This window comes from Schistocerca piceifrons, chromosome X, assembly GCF_021461385.2.
Source record: "Schistocerca piceifrons isolate TAMUIC-IGC-003096 chromosome X, iqSchPice1.1, whole genome shotgun sequence".
Taxonomy (NCBI): Eukaryota; Metazoa; Arthropoda; class Insecta; order Orthoptera; family Acrididae; genus Schistocerca; species Schistocerca piceifrons.
This window is the reverse complement of record NC_060149.1, coordinates 533,134,742-533,154,077: the sequence shown is the minus strand read 5'-3', so window position 1 is coordinate 533,154,077 and position 19,336 is coordinate 533,134,742.

Genomic DNA, 19,336 nt, shown 5'->3' with positions numbered 1-19,336 from the left:
TGGGCCCCCTAGTGAGGGTGTACTTAATGTGGTTTACTACTTTATGTACAGACTCACTACCGTGTTACATCATTATTTAAGTGTTCATTTTTCGATGATTAAGGTAGGTACATTTGTGTTCAAGTCACAGTTTATTGAATGGTTATATTCATACTCTATCGTTCGTATGTTTCAGATATGTTTCGATCTCATTGTTACAGGTGAGTTCATCTACTAGTTCCAACCCTATTTTTCATCAGGAATGTGAACAATCCGGAATCCTACAGACCCCGTACAAATTTGCTTACGCTCCCCCATTTTGGGTCACAGGTGTAAGGAAAAACGGGTCAAAACCCTCGCCCGGAGCCTTCGGATTGTTGACATTCAGTCTCTCTTTATATTATTAATACTGATAATATGTCCATTGAATTAATCAACAAAGAAAAATATATGTCTATATGTACATATAACAAGAAATAGATGTTAAATTGAAATTACGTACACAGTACGTTTGTCTTGAACTATTAAATCATCTTTGCACAAAATGTCTGTCTGTGCTTTCACGTACACATATACATTACAATAAGAAACACTGTAATTAATTTCTGTGTCCTTTGCACATTATGTCTGTTACAAATTTACATTTTAGTCGGTGTTTATTAATACGTCGTCAACCATAAATACATTTCGAAATGTCATCGAAGTAAGAGTTGTCGACGCTGGTGTATTGTTGAACTGTCGGCGGATCGTTGTTGGCGACGACAGAAGCGTGTGCGGCACCCTGCCATTGTTAACCTCCGCTGTGACGTCCGCGCAAACAGCTGACGATCAGTCGACAGGCGCGGCGCATCAGCTGTGCAGTCAGGAACATCTGCCGGCCGCTCGCCTCGCGTAACATGAGAACATTCGACCGCGTATCAGAAGAGAAGTTTGTGGCACAACTTGACCAGAAGAAGGGCTCGGTTGGTAGGACATGTTCTGAGGCATCAAGGGATCACCAATTTAGTATTGGAGGGCAGCGTGGAGGGTAAAAATCGTAGAGGGAGACCAAGAGATGAATACACTAAGCAGATTCAGAAGGATGTAGGTTGCAGTAGGTACTGGGAGATGAAAAAGCTTGCACAGGATAGAGTAGCATGGAGAGCTGCATCAAACCAATCTCAGGACTGAAGACCACAACAACAACAAAAACAACAAATCAGTCATCAGCATTCCCGGCGGGATCAGGGATTTTCTCTGCCTCGTGATGACTGGGTGTTGTGTGATGTCCTTAGGTTAGTTAGGTTTAAGTAGTTCTAAGTTCTAGGGGACTGATGACCATAGCTGTTAAGTTCCATAGCGCTCAGAGCCATTTTTTTTAGTTCATCAGCAAAACAAGACAAATACACATATCGCAAGTGCTGAAAGAAATGTTATTAGTTTTCAAGCACTCCACAGTCATTCGTGTTTACTGTTTTTGAATGCACTGATATAATGTACGAACGTACGAGGTCCAGTTCTTTAAATAAGTTTCTGGCTCGAACTCACACATTTCACCACTCGGATTTAATCATTGTTTTTTGCTAAGTGATCACTACTCAGCACTCCACACTGTCACTGTGGTGAGTGTTCATGCGAGTACCTTGCTGTGACACTTTTCACTTCACTATGCTTGGCGTGTGTCGCTTCTAGCGTGCGTTTGTCGGGCCCGGAATCCCCAGTTCGCTGTGCGCTACCCGTAGTGTCCATTCACAGTCCACTGGGAGTATTCCGTTCACAGAAACATTTTTCCACACTATGAATGTCAGTATTATTTTGCATATTAAACTGTTTCTTGCGGAAGGCATCACCATGTATACTGTTAATTTTATTTATCTTAGTTCACTGTACTCAAACTACAGTTTTTCACTGCTAAATACAGTCAACACTCAGTGTGTTATCACACAGTTTACTGTTCACTTTTTTCATCAGATTCCAATTAGTGATTCAGTTTATCCATATTGCACTAACTAAGCGTCCGGATAGACTCACTTGTAAATTGGAACATATTTTAACACCTATTACTTGAGCTACATACGAAATATGGCTCTCACTTTACACAATCGTATTTCATACGTGACATAAACCAGAGTTCCTTCCAGATATGTCTTATCACTCTGTACTAAGTGATTGATCTAGTTGGCACCTCTTATTTAAAGTGTCGACCAACTGGTCTTTCTGGACTCGTGAGTTCAGTAGGTTTTTTACATATGTTCTTTATATTCATTCAACACTGATTCAGAAACTTTTGCCATTGTTGCGTTTGCAGCTGCCTTGCTTACGCGCGGGTGTACCTGCAAGCGCCTTCAAGCTGGAATCAGTGTGGAAGTTAAGAGATATTATTCTGTTTGAAAATTTTTATTACGCGAATTCTAGCGTTTGTACAGCGATTCGCTGTTAATTTTTTGCGTCCGACGACCATGCACAATGCTTCTTCCCTTTTCAAGGTTTATCCTGTGCAGAGCGTCCTTACGCAGATTCATTTGCTAATTTCTTTTCTGTCACGCACTTGTTTAAGTGCAGTATTCTCCTTCTGTCACAGCTTACTCACACATACACTTAGCAACTACTCTATATCTAACAAGCACAAGTATAAAATCAAATAAACATGAAATAAATCTTACTAACTAGGCATACAACTTACATCTACCTTTACACACTACACATTTTAGACTTAAACCCTTAAGTATCCCTGGATATAAACGGTTTTATTATTTGCCACCGCAGGAATCTCTTAATTTCTCTTCCCGCGGTTTGTCTTTTAGACCACGGCATTGAATAGGAGGCACGGCAGAAAGTTTGGTGAGGTTTTACTTGCATGTCGAACTCATACTCTTTTACTATCCCCGGTTTTTCTGAAAACACTTGTACAAATTGGCTCAAATCAGATTGCTGTGACAGGCTCAGGTACGAAGATTCGGCTACTTTTGATTCAATAAGTTGCTCAATAATAACAGCATTTTCCCGTTCCCAACCGGGTTCCGGTTCGCTGCTGTCTTGATTTACAGCACAGTTGTTGTGATTCAACGCGTTAGGATCCTGTAAAGTTACCCGGACGTTCCGGCAGTAGTTCACATACGCGTCCAGAGTCCTCATTAATGCCAAATCAATTTGTCGGTTTAGATAGGTTAAGGTGCATCTGGCTCGGGAGAGGTCAATTTTGCCCTCAATTCCCTAAGCGCGTCAAGGCCCAGTATGCAAGGTACTGTGAGATTTTTGACCACCAGGAATGTGCACAGTATGGCTTCGTTTTCCAGGGCAATCTCTGCCTGCACCTGATTCTTTATTAGCTGCACCCTGCCCCGTAGGGCACCTACTATCCTACAATTTTCTACTGGCAGGCTCGGTAACTTTTTCACACGATCCACGCACTTGAATAACTGCTCATCAATACAAGAAGCGCTAGCCCCTGTATCCAATATTATTATTACTTCGACCCCATTTATCTTTGCCACAAAGGCAGCCTGCACATGTTCTATTTCTTGTTGGTCCGCAGGTCGCGTATCAACTGTCAGTTCATCTTTCATCTCGCATCCGTCATTGTAGCGGAGCATATTCACCCCCACATTCTGTCTGCCCCCTCTTTCATCTTGCCGACCGTCTGGGGAGGGCCTACAGAGGTCGGCCAGAGTTTGACGACCTGTCGCACCCTGCCGACATGTGATCAGACACATCGGTTATTCGAACATTATCAGTCACAATTGGTGACGTGCACTGCGGTGCGTACACGTGTGACTAATTGCCGGCCTATGTGGCCGTGCGGTTCTAGGCGCTTCAGTCCGGAACCGCGCTACTGCTACGGTCGCAGGTTCAAATCCTGCCTCGGGCATGGATGTGTGTGATGTCCTTAGGTTAGTTAAGTTTAAGTAGTTCTACGTTCTAGGGGACTGATGACCTCAGATGTTAAGTCCCATAGTGCTCAGAGCCATTTTGTGACTAATTGTTCGGAAGCTGAGGTGGAGGCGGTGGCATCGGGATGACATTGATGTGATTAACAGGCACATGACATGACGGCATGTTTTGATGTGCCTGCCAGTTTGCTGGCCCTGCCCGTTGCCACTGCTCATTGTTAGTTCTCATATTTTTATTGCCGAAGTTTGTGTTTCCTCCCCCTTCGCCTCGTCTCTTTCGATTGTAGTTTTCTCCACCTCTTTTTGGTGAAGACGAGTTTGACTGGCCATGCTGGTACGTATTGTATCCAGTGCTGTGCCAGTGACCATCCACAGTGGGCACACTATTCACAGTGTTTCCTTTCTTAGTTAAGTTTTCCCATTGCGAATATGCGTCTCTCTTTGAATACCCGTTCTTATGAGGGCTATTATTGGATTGGCTTTTTCCTTTACCGTTCGCCTGTCCGTTGTTTGTACTCCCCTGATCTCCTTGCCTGGCATCCTCGTGTATTAAATCGAGGGAGTCTGTGGTTGCCATAAACAACTCCAAGTCCGTGTCAAGGACGTGTACGAGTTTCTCTCTTATCGTTATAGGCAGTTTACCCTTCAAAATTTTTAGAACGTCCCTGGCAGGTATGGATTCGTCCCAGTACCTTGTTTTGTTCTGGTATCTTTCAAAATATTTTCTCAATTTACCTGAACGGGGATTGAATGGTTCCGGGTTATACACTTGTTTCCGGAGACGCTCCTGAACAGACCTGGACCAGTATCTGGCAAGAAATTTACTTTCGAATTCAGACAACGACGGACACTGCTCCGCGATTTCCACCGCCCACAGTGCCGCGTCGCCTATGATGAAAGAGATCACAAACTGAACCTTTTGGTGCACGGTCCATCATGCCGGGAGTACATTCCGGAAACTTTTTATAAATATTACCTGATGGACATTCTTTTTCTCATCATTAAACGTCTGGAACTGCCTGTGTTTTAATAGTGATTCCTCGTGCTTCACTTGCGCTACAGTTGGTACCGCTACCTCTCTGTTCGCGGTGACAACGCCTGAACAAGTGACTGGCGGGTACGGTTGCACTTCCTCGCAGTCAGCTTTTTGCACTCGGCATACATTTATCGGCACATTTCTGTAATGTGTTTGGCTATTAGGTGCCGCGGGGATCGATGACCGCTCGGCCCGCTCTAATCGAGCTATCGCCTGTGTTACGCAGTCGTCGACTCGCTGCTCGAGCGAGTTGGAAATTTCATCAACAGTTTTAAAAATATCTTTCACTTGTTTTTCCAACACGCACTGAGCTTTGTCTAATTGATCTACGCGTTCATCCGGTTGCGTGACCTTTTGTGGAAAGTCTTCGTTCTGGTCTACCAACTCAGTCACTTGCTGTTTTACTGCATCGATCTCCTGTGACAAATATGACACTAGCGCCTTGTCACGTTGTTCAAACATTTCGTTCATTTTTGCCAGGAACTGAGCATCACGCTCCTGTTCCCTGCGTTCGCGTTCAAGGTGTTCCTGTCTTTCCTTTTCCTCGCGTTCGAGACGTTCTTCCACTAAAATGTCCTTAAAGTCTAACTGTGCCATCAGCACCGTTAGAAAATCGGTCGTTGGTACAGATACTTGTACAACATCCTCCTTCCCTGTCTCAGTAATCGAGTGGATTTCTTTGCTCAATTGAGCTTGATCCTGATCAGTGCCTAATATTTTGTCCGTTTCAGGTTGCTCAGCTTCCGGTTTTGGAAGCTGAGAACCTGTCATTGTGGATGTGTTCCTCACTGGAAACTCTTGTATATTTTCGTCTGTGTCATAGCCTGACAGATCTTCCCCCTCTAACCGTTTGTCCTTGCGTGTCTTCACCATTTCGACTAGTATTAATCCTGACTGGTAAGACACGATTACACAAAAAATCTATTTTCCCCCAAAAACGACACTACACAAAGCACATACAAAACACTGAAATCAAGAAAAGCAAAGAAGCTACCTACTACTATTACTACTGAAACTAACAGTTACACTTTCGGACTCGTAATATTTCTGTTGCACTGAAAAATTTTACTTCTGCTAAAACATTACTTTGGCAATCAACTGCACTAGCATTTATTTGATTCACACAGCTGATTGTGTGACCTCAAATCCAGAACACTAATCCCTGTTTCGGAATTCTATCAATGATTTACTCACTAGTACTAAGTTATAGTAAATTAATCTGACCAAATTTTCACTATATGCTGACGTTAAAACAAACTGAATAAACACTTCTGACGAATTTTAACTCAAGAAGATAAACACAGTGCATGACCCGCGGATCCTTTCTTCCTTTAGTTTCCAGCCCAGAAGCGCATGCATATACACCCTTACCTTTATTAGTTATTGTTGCTTGTTGTTGTCTTTATCTCAGTCGAGACAATGGTACCCATCTAGTCAGCTACATGTCCATATACAGGGTGTTTCAAAAATGACCAGTATATTTGAAACGGTAATAAAAACTAAACGAGCAGCGATAGAAATACACCGTTTGTTGCAATATGCTTGGGACAACAGTACATTTTCAGGCAGACAAACTTTCGAAATTACAGTAGTTACAATTGTCAACAACAGATGGCGCTGCGGTCTGGGAAACTCTATAGTACGATATTTTCCACATATCCACCATGCGTAGCAATAATATGGCGTAGTCTCTGAATGAAATTACCCGAAACCTTTGACAACGTGTCTGGCGGAATGGCTTCACATGCAGATGAGATGTACTGCTTCAGCTGTTCAATTGTTTCTGGATTCTGGCGGTACACCTGGTCTTTCAAGTGTCCCCACAGAAAGAAGTCACAGGGGTTCATGTCTGGTGAATAGGGAGGTCAATCCACGCCGCCTCCTGTATGTTTCGGATAGCCCAAAGCAATCACACGATCATCGAAATATTCATTCAGGAAATTAAAGACGTCGGGCGTGCGATGTGGCCGGGCACCACCTTGCATAAACCACGAGGTGTTCGCAGTGTCGTCTAAGGCAGTTTGTACCGCCACAAATTCACAAAGAATGTCCACATAGCGTGATGCAGTAATCGTTTCGGATCTGAAAAATGGGCCAATGATTCCTTTGGAAGAAATGGCGGCCCAGACCAGTACTTTTTGAGGATGCAGGGACGATGGGACTGCAACATGGGGCTTTTTGGTTCCCCATATGCGCCAGTTCTGTTTATTGACGAAGCCATCCAGGTAAAAATAAGCTTCGTCAGTAAACCAAATGCTGCCCACATGCATATCGCCGTCATGAATCCTGTGCACTATATCGTTAGCGAATGTCTCTCGTGCAGCAATGGTAGTGGCGCTGAGGGGTTGCCGCGTTTGAATTTTGTATGGATAGAGGTGTAAAATCTGGCGCATGAGATGATACCTGGACGTTGGCGTCATTTGGACCGCAGCTGCAACACGGCAAACGGAAACCCGAGGCCGCTGTTGGATCACCTGCTGCACTAGCTGCGCGTTGCCCTCTGTGGTTGCCGTACGCGGTCGCCCTACCTTTCCAGCACATTCATCCGTCACGTTCCCAGTCCGTTGAAATTTTTCAAACAGATCCTTTATTGTATCGCTTTTCGGTCCTTTGGTTACATTAAACCTCCGTTGAAAACTTCGTCTTGTTGCAACAACACTGTGTTCTAGGCGGTGGAATTCCAACACCAGAAAAATCCTCTGTTCTAAGGAATAAACCATGTTGTCCACAGCACACTTGCACGTTGTGAACAGCACACGCTTACAGCAGAAAGACGACGTACAGAATGGCGCACCCACAGACTGCGTTGTCTTCTATGTCTTTCACATCACTTGCAGCGCCATCTGTTGTAGAAAATTGTAACTACTGTAATTTCGAAAGTTTGTCCGCCTGAAAATGTACTGTTGTCCCAAGCATATTGCAACAAACGGTGTATTTCTATCGCTGCTCGTTTAGTTTTTATTGCCGTTTCAAATATACCGGTCATTTTTGAAACACCCTGTATCTTCACTGGTTGGATCTCGTACAAGATTTGTATTTTGTGGTAGAAAAAAATGGTGCAAATGGCTCTGAGCACTATGGAACCTAACATCTGTGGTCATCAGTCCCCTAGAACTTAGAACTACTTAAATCTAACTAACCTAAGGACATCACATACATCCATGCCCGAGGCAGGATTCAAACCTGCGACCATAGAGGTCAAGCGGTTCCAGACTGAAGCGCCTAGAACCGCACCACCACACCGGCCAGCTGTGGTACATGGAAATAGATTACATGTATGGCATTAATTTCTCATACATATAATTACGTACATAAAAAATTTTCTTTTAAATATAGTTTTCTAGACGGACAACCATATCTCAGTCATTTTCTGTGTACTTAATATTTTTTTTTTCATTTTAATATTGGTACATAAAATTTCAGGCCCCATGTTGGGCGCCACTTATCACGGTATAAGTGTATTTTTTTTATTTTTATAATTATATATTTTGTGATTTTGGTTGTGGTGGCTTTAAATATTGTGGGCTATCATGAGACTTTTAATTAACTTATACCGCAATAACACTCTTAGGGACACCGGCTGCCCCGAAGTACGCACGATATAATATTTTTTAGACACAGCGAGCGACTCACCGCCTTCTAATAAATAGTTTGCGTGAGTGCTTCTATTTAGAAGAGAAAATACGTGTATTCTTACGCAAACTATAAGTATTAATATGGTTCTCAGGGGCTACTGGTTATTCATGTACCAAATTACACAAAGATTAACTGAGATATTGCGGAATGTAATGCTTTTCAATATTTCTTTTTTATTATTTGCAAAGCAAAACTGGAGAGAATCTCGTCTGCCGTTAGGCTGCCAAAATGAAACATACTGAACTCACTCAGTATACTAAATATTAATAAACCAAATCTATTTTGACTCTTTTTTACTTTGAAATTAATGAAAGCTCAAAATTGAGAAGTCTCTCGCATATACATTTAATATTATGACATGATATTATAATTAAATAATCAGTCAGCGTAGTGGCCGACTAAATCCTGCTAGGGGAGATGAACTCCCTGAACTACGAAGTCCCATAAAAACTTCGTTAATTATAATTAATGGTTGCGATCATGAGAGATGACATCTAAGTCAATAATACACACTTTCTAATGACAATTTCTATTATATTTTTCAAAATACAGATAAAACTTACGTTAATTATCAGACAGTACTACAATGGCGGCCTACCGCTAGACGAAATAAAACAGGAGAGTTAGTTCAATCAAAGCATTGTCTCTGAGCTTCATGGCCTATGCTACACAGAGATTATACAAAAAACGGTGTTTTGTTAATTACATCGATATTTGTGTTTTGGTAAAAATAACTTACGTTCTTTACTATTTGTTATACATCGCGCACACGTACACAGTCTTGAAATAATTTATAATTCACACGTCTCATAACAAAAACTTCCTTTCCCATTCTCCAAATGTCCATTTATGTGATGTACCGTCACAAAGAGCATGACAGCTCCTTGACGTTTGTTTCAGTGTCGAGACACTATTATCGTCTGAATGCCTACAGGAATCAATAATTTCCGAGTTGGCAGTTAACGGATGAGCGACACTTCATTCCAGTGCGTGACAAGTTAGAAATTTGAGTTGGTCAGGTACCGTGACACGATGGCTGAAGTGGTTGATTCAACCACTTATGAGAAGCAGTAAATCTGGGCATGAGGCCCAGTCTGGCATAAATTTTCAACTTTCGCCATTGCATTACCACAATGCAATGCATGCCTAGAAGTCACGAATTCTCATCCATCTCTTCCCTTTCTTTCCTTATGCTCTATTTCATATAGATTGTAGATCGTTTACAACTATTGATGGCTTCAACAAGTGTTGGTAGTACAGACCAGATCATTTAAATAATTTCAGAGCTTCGAGAAAGACGTATTATCAATAGTATATGTGCATTGTTCCAGCTGTAAAAGTGTTATTGTTATGATATCATCTTAGTTAAGGAAGTGTGACAATTAATGAAATGAAATGTCGTGTCTCGAGGGCCTCCCGGTAGGTAGACCTGATCGCCTGGTGCAAGTCTTTTGAGGTGACGCCACTTCGGCGACTTGCGCGTCGACGAGGATGAAATGATGATGATGAAGACGACACGAACACCCAGTCCCTGAGTGGAGAAAATCTGCAACCCAGCAGGGAATCGAACCCGGGCCCCCCAGCATGGTAAGCCAGCGCACTGTCGACTCAACTACGGTGGCGAACCCGTGACAATTAATGTGTGGATTTTGGATGTTCAAATGTGTGTGAAATCTTATGGGGTTTAATTGATAAGGTCATCAGTACCTATGCGTACACACTACCGAACCTAAATTATCCAAAGGACAAACACACACATCCATGCCCGAGGGAGGACTCGAAACTCCGCCGGCACCAGCCGTACAGTCCACGACTGCAGCGCCCCAAACCGCTCGGATAATCCCGCGCGGCTGGATTTTATAGCCCAGGAGCTGTGAAATTACATGAACCCGACGCCTCGAAGCTCTGAAGCTCGGAGCACTTACCATAGAGCTCTACACTATATGTTGTTATGACATTTAAGCTATTTACACAAACTGTTAACCTTCAGGTGTTTGCAAAGAGCACTGAAACTTAATACAGTTGGAGAAAATCAAACTACATATAGTGTCACCTATTTATGCAAGCAATGCTAATTTATATGCAAATGATATGGCAACTGCACAAAGCTCAAATATCGAAGCTATTGACACAGAGTCTGACTGGGACACTCAGATGTTTAGGACGGGTGGTCGGGACAGAGCATCGAGTGACATTATACTGAGTGCAATATCCGAAAATTACCTCGAGCAATTAAACAGAGAACTGACTCGTGGAGATAACGTCTTGGATCTACTGATAACAAACAGACCCGAACTTTTCGACTCTGTAAGCGCAGAACAGGGGATCAGTGATCATAAGGCCGTTGCAGCATCCCTGAATATGGAAGTAAATAGGAATATAAAGAAAGGGAGGAAGGTTTATCTGTTTAGCAAGAGTAATAGGAGGCAGATTTCAGACTACCTAACAGATCAAAACGAAAATTTCTGTTCCGACAGTGACAATGTTGAGTGTTTATGGAAAGAGTTCAAGGCAATCGTAAAATGCGTTTTAGGTAGGTACGTGCCGAGTAAGACTGTGAGGGACGAGGAAAACCCACGTGGTTCAACAACAAAGTTAGGAAACTACTGCGAAAGCAAAGAGAGCTTCACTGCAAATTTAAACGCAGCCAAAACCTTTCAGACAAACAGAAGCTAAACGATGTCAAAGTTAGCGTAAGGAGGGCTATGCTTGAAGCGTACAGTGAATTCGAAAGTAAAATTCTGTGTACCGACTCGACAGAAAATCCTAGGAAGTTCTGGTCTTACGTTAAATCAGTAAGTGGATCGAAACAGCATATTTTCCAAAGCTGTTTCACAGAGGAAGGCCGCACTGCAGTTCCCTCTCTAAATCCTCGCATGAACGAAAAAATGACTGACATCGAAATAAGTGTCCAAGGAATAGAAAAGCAACTGAAATCACTCAACAGAGGAAAGTCCACTGGACCTGACGCGATATCAATTCGATTCTACACAGAGTACACGAAAGAACTTGCCCCCCTTCTAACAGCCGTGTGCCGCAAGTCTCTAGAGGAACGGAAGGTTCCAAATGATTGGAAAAGAGCACACGTAGTCCCAGTTTTCAATAAGGGTCGTCGAGCAGATGTGCAAAACTATAGGCCTATTTCTCTGACATCGATATGTTGTAGAATTTTAGAACATGTTTTTTGCTTGCGTATCATGTCATTTCTAGAAACCCAGAATCTACTCTGTCGGAATCAACACGGATTCTGGAAACAGCGAAAGTGTGAGACCCAACTCGCTTTATTTGTTCATGAGACCCAGAAAATATCAGATACAGGCTCCCAGGTAGATGCCATTTGTCTTGACTTCCGGAAGGCGTTCGATACGGTTCCGCACTGTCACCTGATAAACAAAGTAAGAGCCTACGTAATATCAGACCAACTGTGTGGCTGTATTGAAGAGCTTTTAGCAAACAGAACACAGCATGTTGTTCTCAATGGAGAGATGTCTACAGACGTTAAAGTAACCTCTGGCGTGCCACAGGGGAGTGTTATGGGACCATTGCTTTTCACTATGTATATATATATATATATATATATATATATATATATATATATATATATATATGACCTAGTAGATAGTGTCGGAAGTTCCATGCGCCTTTTCGCGGATGATGCTGTAGTATACAGAGAAGTTGCAGCATTAGAAAATTGTAGCAAAATGCAGGAAGATCTGCAGCGGATAGGCACTTGGTGCAGGGAGTGGCAACTGACCCTTAACATAGACAAATGTAATGTAATGCGAATACATAGAGAGAAGGATCCTTTATTGTATGATTATATGATAGCAGAACAAACACTGGTAGCAGTTACTTCTGTAAAATATCTGGGAGTATGCGCACAGAATGATTTGAAGTGGAATGATCATATATAATTAATTGTTGGTAAGGCAGGTGCCAGGTTGAGATTCATTGGGAGAGGCCTTAGAAAATGTAGTCCATCAACAAAGGAGGTGGCTTACAAAACACTCGTCTGACCTATACTTGAGTATTGCTCATCAGTGTGGGATCCATACCAGGTCGGGTAGACAGAGGCAATAGAGAAGATCCAAAGAAGAGCGGCGCGTTTCGTCACAGGGTTATTTCGTAAGCGTCATAGCGTTACGGAGATGTTTAGCAAACTCAAGTGGCAGACTGCAAGAGAGGCGCTCTGCATCGCGGTGTAGCTTGCTGTCCAGGTTTCGAGAGGCTGCGTTTCTGGATGAGGTATCGAATACAGGGTGTTACAAAAAGGTACGGCCACACTTTCAGGAAACATTCCTCACACACAAAGAAAGATAATGTGTTATGTGGACATGTGGCCGGAAACGCTTACTTTCCATGTTAGAGTTCATTTTATTACTTCTCTTCAAATCACATTAATCATGGAATGGAAACACACAGCAACAGAATGTACCAGCGTGACTTCAAACACTTTGTTACAGGAAATGTTCAAAATGTCCTCCGTTAGCGAGGATACATGCATCCACCCTCCGTCGCATGGAAGCCCTGATGCGCTGATGCAGCCCTGGAGAATGGCGTATTGTATCACAGCCGTCCACAATAGGAGCACGAAGAGTCTCTACATTTGGTACCGGGGTCGTGTAGACAAGAGCTTTCAAATGCCCCCATAAATGAAAGTCAAGAGGGTTGAGGTCAGGAGAGCGTGGAGGCCATGGAATTGGTCCGCCTCTACCAATCCATCGGTCACCGAATCTGTTGTTGAGAAGCGTACAACACTTCGACTGAAATGTGCAGGAGCTCCATCGTGCATGAACCACATGTTGTGTCGTACTTGTAAAGGCACATGTTCTAGCAGCACAGGTAGAGTATCCTGTATGAAATCATGATAACGTGCTCCATTGAGCGTAGGTGGAAGAACATGGGACCCAATCAAAACATCACCAACAATGCTTGCCCAAACGTTCACAGAAAATCTGTGTTGATGACGTGATTGTACAACTGCGTGCGGATTCTCGTCAGCCCACACATGTTAATTGTGAAAATTTACAATTTGATCACGATGGAATGAAGCCTCATCCGTAAAGAGAACATTTGCACTGAAATGAGGATTTACACATTGTTGGATGAACCATTCGCAGAAGTGTACACATGGAGGCCAATCAGCTGCTGATAGTGCCTGCACACGCTGTACATGGTACGGAAACAACTGGTTCTGCCATAGCACTCTCCATGCAGTGACCTGGTCAACGTTACCTTGTACAGCAGCAGCTTCTCTGACGCTGACATTAGGGTTATCGTCAACTGCACGAAGAATTGCCTCGTCCATTGCAGGTGTCCTCGTCGTTCTAGGTCTTCCCCAGTCACGAGTCATAGGCTGGAATGTTCCGTGCTCCCTAAGACGCCGATCAATTGCTTCGAACGTCTTCCTGTCGGGACATCTTCGTTCCGGAAATCTGTCTCGATACAAACGTACCGCGCCACGGCTATTGCCCCGTGCTAATCCATACATCAAATGGGCATCTGCCAACTCCGCATTTGTAAACATCGCACTGACTGCAAAACCACGATCGTGATGAACACTAACCTGTTGATGCTACGTACTGATGTGCTCGATGATAGTACTGTAGAGCAATGAGAATATGTCAACACAAGCACCGAAGTCAACATTACCTTCCTTCAATTGGGCCAACTGGCGGTGAATCGAGGAAGTGCAGTACATACTGACGAAAGTAAAATGAGCTCCAACATGGAAATTAAGCATTTCCGGACACATGTCCACATGACATCTTTTCCTTGTTTGTGTGTGAGGAATGTTTCCTGAAAGTTTGATCGTACCTTTTTGTAACACCCTGTATATTGCTTCCCTTACTTATACCTCCCGAGGAGATCACGAATGCAAAATTAGAGATTCGAGTGCACACGGAGGCTTTGCAGCAGACGTTCTTCCCACGAACTATATGCGACTGGAACAGGAAAGAGAGGTAATGACAGTGGCACATAAAGTGACATCCGCCACACACAATTGGGTGGCTTGCGGAGTATAAATGTAGAATGAATGTAGTTTTACACACAGATAATTAATATTAAATATGAAGGGGCCCTCGACGATGAGCACCCCCCCCCCCCACTCTTCTGCACATAAAATGTGTTAAATTTCAAGATCTTGGGGTTCTGAAACTTAGAGGGCAGAACACAACTGCATGAAATTACGGTGGTCTGTTATACGCAGATTAATTAATTGTTAATGAATTTACATATCCTGGGACCGAACCTAGGGCCTGGAGTCCAGGAGGCCTGGTAGTTTGTACCTAAGGCCTGGGAGTTGTGAAGCTTTGCACAATTGCAGCGTTGTTGCGATATTATGATTAAATGATATGATAATTAACACAGTTGCACATGCTAGGAGGTCGAACCGCGAACCTCCACTATACAGACTTTAGTTGTAGTTGTGGAATGGTTTGTGGTATAATATGCCCATGGGGACTCTTAGCTTATATGCATTATTAGAGAGCATTACACTTGTTATGACAGTGGAGGCCATTTGCCTAAAAGTAAAGTAGTTCAGACTCTTAGCTCACTAGCACTATTAGACTGCATAACACTTGTTATAACAGGGGAAGTCAATTCCTAAAAGTGAAAGTAGGTTGGTGAAAGTGACCTTGGTCCACGCCAGAACGACTTGGAAAAACTCAGCGGAGGAGCGCCTCTGAAGATATTCAGCGCAGTCCTGGATGAAACGTCAGGAACAGAAGCATTTCTTGGACCACGACCTCATATCCTGAAAGTTTTACCAGCAGCTATGTCGTCCGGTCATGAAAGCCTTCATTCTGTGATGAAACCAAACAGTCCCACCCTACTTGGAGGATGCTCAATGACAGTGAACCCAAGGCGCTGGACTGTTGCAGATGTTGCAACACCCATTGTGGCCTGGCATTGTGATGGTGAAGGAGTGTGTGCTCCACATATGGATGAATTCTTCGAAGTCATACTTCCAGTTTTCTGAGGGTCTTGCAGTCCCTTGAAGAGTTTATGGTGGTGCCTTTAGGCATGAATTCCAAGTGCAACGCACCTTGAACACCTCAGAACACTGTGACCATGACTTTGCCTACTGATAATATGATCTTGACCTTTTTTAGCGTTGGTGATCCGTTGCAGTTGAACTCCTTTGATACCCCCTCGTTTTGGGGGTCAAAATGGCACACCAACATTTCTTCCATTGCGAACATGAACAGCCCCAATTTGCACATTACTGATACTGATACAAGCATCACCATACACAACTTTCATTTTTCAATGGATTTCAATTGGAGGCACATTTTCTGCAGTTATAATCTAGGGGACAGTACACTGTTTCTCTCACATCGACATAGTTATGCTACACACCGCCGTTTTACATGATACAGTTTGGAGCCCTCTAGTGGCAGATGTTTGCAACTTGTGTCAGCATACTGGAAACTCAGCCAATCCTGAGGATGGAATAAAAAATTTGGAGGCATTACTTTTCAACACGCCCTCCTAACTTTAATGCAATTGACGTTTGCACCTGTGCAGACTTTTATATTGTAAATTTCTTTCTGTGAAGAGCATGTGATGCCAACATGATGGATTTGATACTCAGTAAGCAATTGCATGCATTATCTCCAGGTCTTTTGCTTCTGAAAATGTTTCCTCAGGGTTATTGACACAATTTTCAAATTCTTTTGTTGACAGAATGCAATGAATCTGGCAACATTCTTGATGGTGAATTTATGTGGTGAAAATTGCTAACAGTATTTGGTGTACTTTTTCTCTGCCAAGTTGCGTTATGAAATCACCTAATATGTTTCTTATATCGTTTCTTTCTTACATATCATACTCAAATCAATGTACAGTAGTAGTAGGAATTCAGTTTTTCAGAAACTTTATGCTATCTGTGATTAATTTACTACAGCAATGCATCTAACTTGTTGTATGCGGTCTTTTATATAATATAGCTCAATTAAGTAATATTTTTCAGTAATACTTTATTTTTATTAAACCTACTTAAAAATTGTATGGTTAGCTAAACCTATATAGAAAAAATGCAGACATTTAGCTTTTTAGTTGGGGGAGCAGGAGGGTACTGATTTGGCAGTTCTGCCAAGGGTACAGAATCACCTTCGTTCAGCTCTGGAAATTCTTTATATGTAGAACACATCATAAGAAACAAGAATACACAATATATATTTACAATGAAAAACAAATTTGCTAATGTACCTTCCACAGATCTAATGTGCAATGTTCCCCATGGATGTGGAATAAGTCAAAAAACTGTTACATATTTTTATTTAAAAGGTAATAAATAACTTATCAGAGAACACATAGATGTTCAAACACTGAGCTTCATATGATGATTATCAGACTATTATAGACTTCATTATCAAATAGAAAAGTCATTTTACAGCACTTATTTACAGTAATTACATTACTGTACTGAATTTTTACAGAAATCATAGTGTTCTAATTCTTACATTACTTGATATTGTTAGTGACATAAAGACATCAGTTGATTCTACTAAGAAATTCGTTAAAGGAGTAGATGTTGGCTATCAATAAATCCTTCAGGCTGCTCTTAAACTGAACTTTATTGTTAGATAAATTTTGTGGTTGCTGGCAAGTTATTGAAAATGTGTATTCCTGAGTAATGGACACCATTCTGGACAAAAGTAGGCGAGTTAAAATTTTTGTGAAGATTATTCTTATTTCCAGTATTGTTTCCATGAGCTGAGCTGTCCATTTGAAAAAGAAATCTATATTTTAATGACAAATTTCGTTAAGAAATAATTGTATTGGGAAGCAGTAGTTGGTATCCATAGTTTCGCAGAGAGGCCTTTGCAGGATATTCTTGAGTTCACACCAAAAATAACTCTTATTAAGACTTTTTGACCTGGAAAACTGTAGCTTGGTTTCATGAATTATACCAAAAAATTATCCCATATGACATTATAGAATGAATGGAAGCACAGTATGTTAGCATTTTTATTTTTGTATCACCTATGTATGACAGCATTTGCATTGCAAATAGAAATTTGTCTAGGCACTTCAGCTGTTCTATGGTATGCTCCTACTGGTTGAATTTATTTTAAAGCTGTAATCCTAAGAATTTAAGACTTTCAACTACTTCTCCCTGTTTGTCGTCATGTTTTAGGCATGTAATGGTGGGAAGCCTCTTACAAGTTTTAAGCTGCATGTAGTATGTTTTTTCAGAGTTTGGTGCCAAAAGGCTGGCCAGGAACCATTAATGATGTCCATGAAAATTTCATTAACCAGTCTTTCTAAGACTATACTTGATTTGCTATTTAGTGCAATGTTCGTATTATCTGCAAACAAAACAAACTTGGCATGTGGTAATGCTACAGATGAAAGGTCATCAAAGTAAGGGCCCTAAGATGGAAACTTGTAGAATGCCACATGTAATTTGTTCCCAGTTGGATGATACCTGACAGTTTACTGAGCAAGGTGGCGCAGTGGTTAGCACACTGGATTCGCATTTGGGAAGAAGATGGTTCAAACCTGTGTCCAGACATCTTGATTTAGGTTATTTGTGATTCCTGTAAATCGATTCAGGCAAATGTCAGGATGGTTCCTTCGAAAGGGCATGGCCGACTTCCTTCCCTTTCCTCCCCTAATCTGATGGGACTGATGACCTTGCTGTTTGCTCCCTTCCCTTGGGTCAACCAACCAACCAACCAACCTGATAGCTTATTACATGTCTCTTTCCTAATAACTGGTCCATCAGAGATACAGAATTTCAGCCATTTTGCAGCATCTCCTGTTACACCGTAATACTCTAGTTTACTTAAAAGGATATTGTAATTAGCCTTTGACCATTCACAAAATGTACCAGTCTTTATAGTTTAATGAATTAAGTACATTCACACTGCATGTGTGTAGACAGCCTTTTCAATGACAAAACACTTCAGACATCCAAACTGTGATTTTGACAATATGTTCTTTGCTGTTATAAGGTTATGAAGCCAATTGTAAATTATCTTTTCCAAAATTGTTCAAAATGCTAGAGAAATTGAAACTGGACTGAAATTTGGCGATACAACTTAATTGCCTTTCATAAACAAGAGCCTAACTTCAGCATATTTCGACTAGTCAGAAAATATTCCATTGATAAATGACTGGCTACACAGATAACATAATATGTTGCTAAACTCAGAAGCACGCTCTTTAATTAACTTTCTTGATACTTTACATGAAGCCTTCTACCAATATAAAATGGAAACTTAATTATGTATGGGTATTCAAAAGGAAATAAAAAATATTCCTCACAGAACACAGATTTATAAAATTAATCAAGTCTTGTGAATGAGTTGTAACACATTCCTTACGGCAACATTAAACGAAATCAGATAACTAAAACACACAATCTTAAAAGAAGAAATGTGTTGCTTATGTCAAGAAGACAAAATTCTGTATTTTATCTCAAATTATGATCATGAAATGTAAATTTATTTAAGTCATTGGGATAAAAATGTGTACTCTCAGGAGAAATTTTGTATTTTAATTTGAAAAATAGTTATTTTTTTACATATTCGATCAGGATAAAAATACATAATGTCATTTATTTTACCGTTTTAATCATTCACTTAAAATTGTAGGATGTTTGGTCCCACAGCTATGCAAAACACCGTTTTTCCAAGTTCCCAAAAATGTTTCAGCACCACTGTGCCACCATCGGTGGGCTTCCATTTTATTCAATCTGTAATCTGAACATTTTTCTAAATGATTACAAAATTATGTGGATATTTAGTTCAAACAATAATTCGTTTCTTTTTGTTAACACCATTACACTTGGTACGCATGA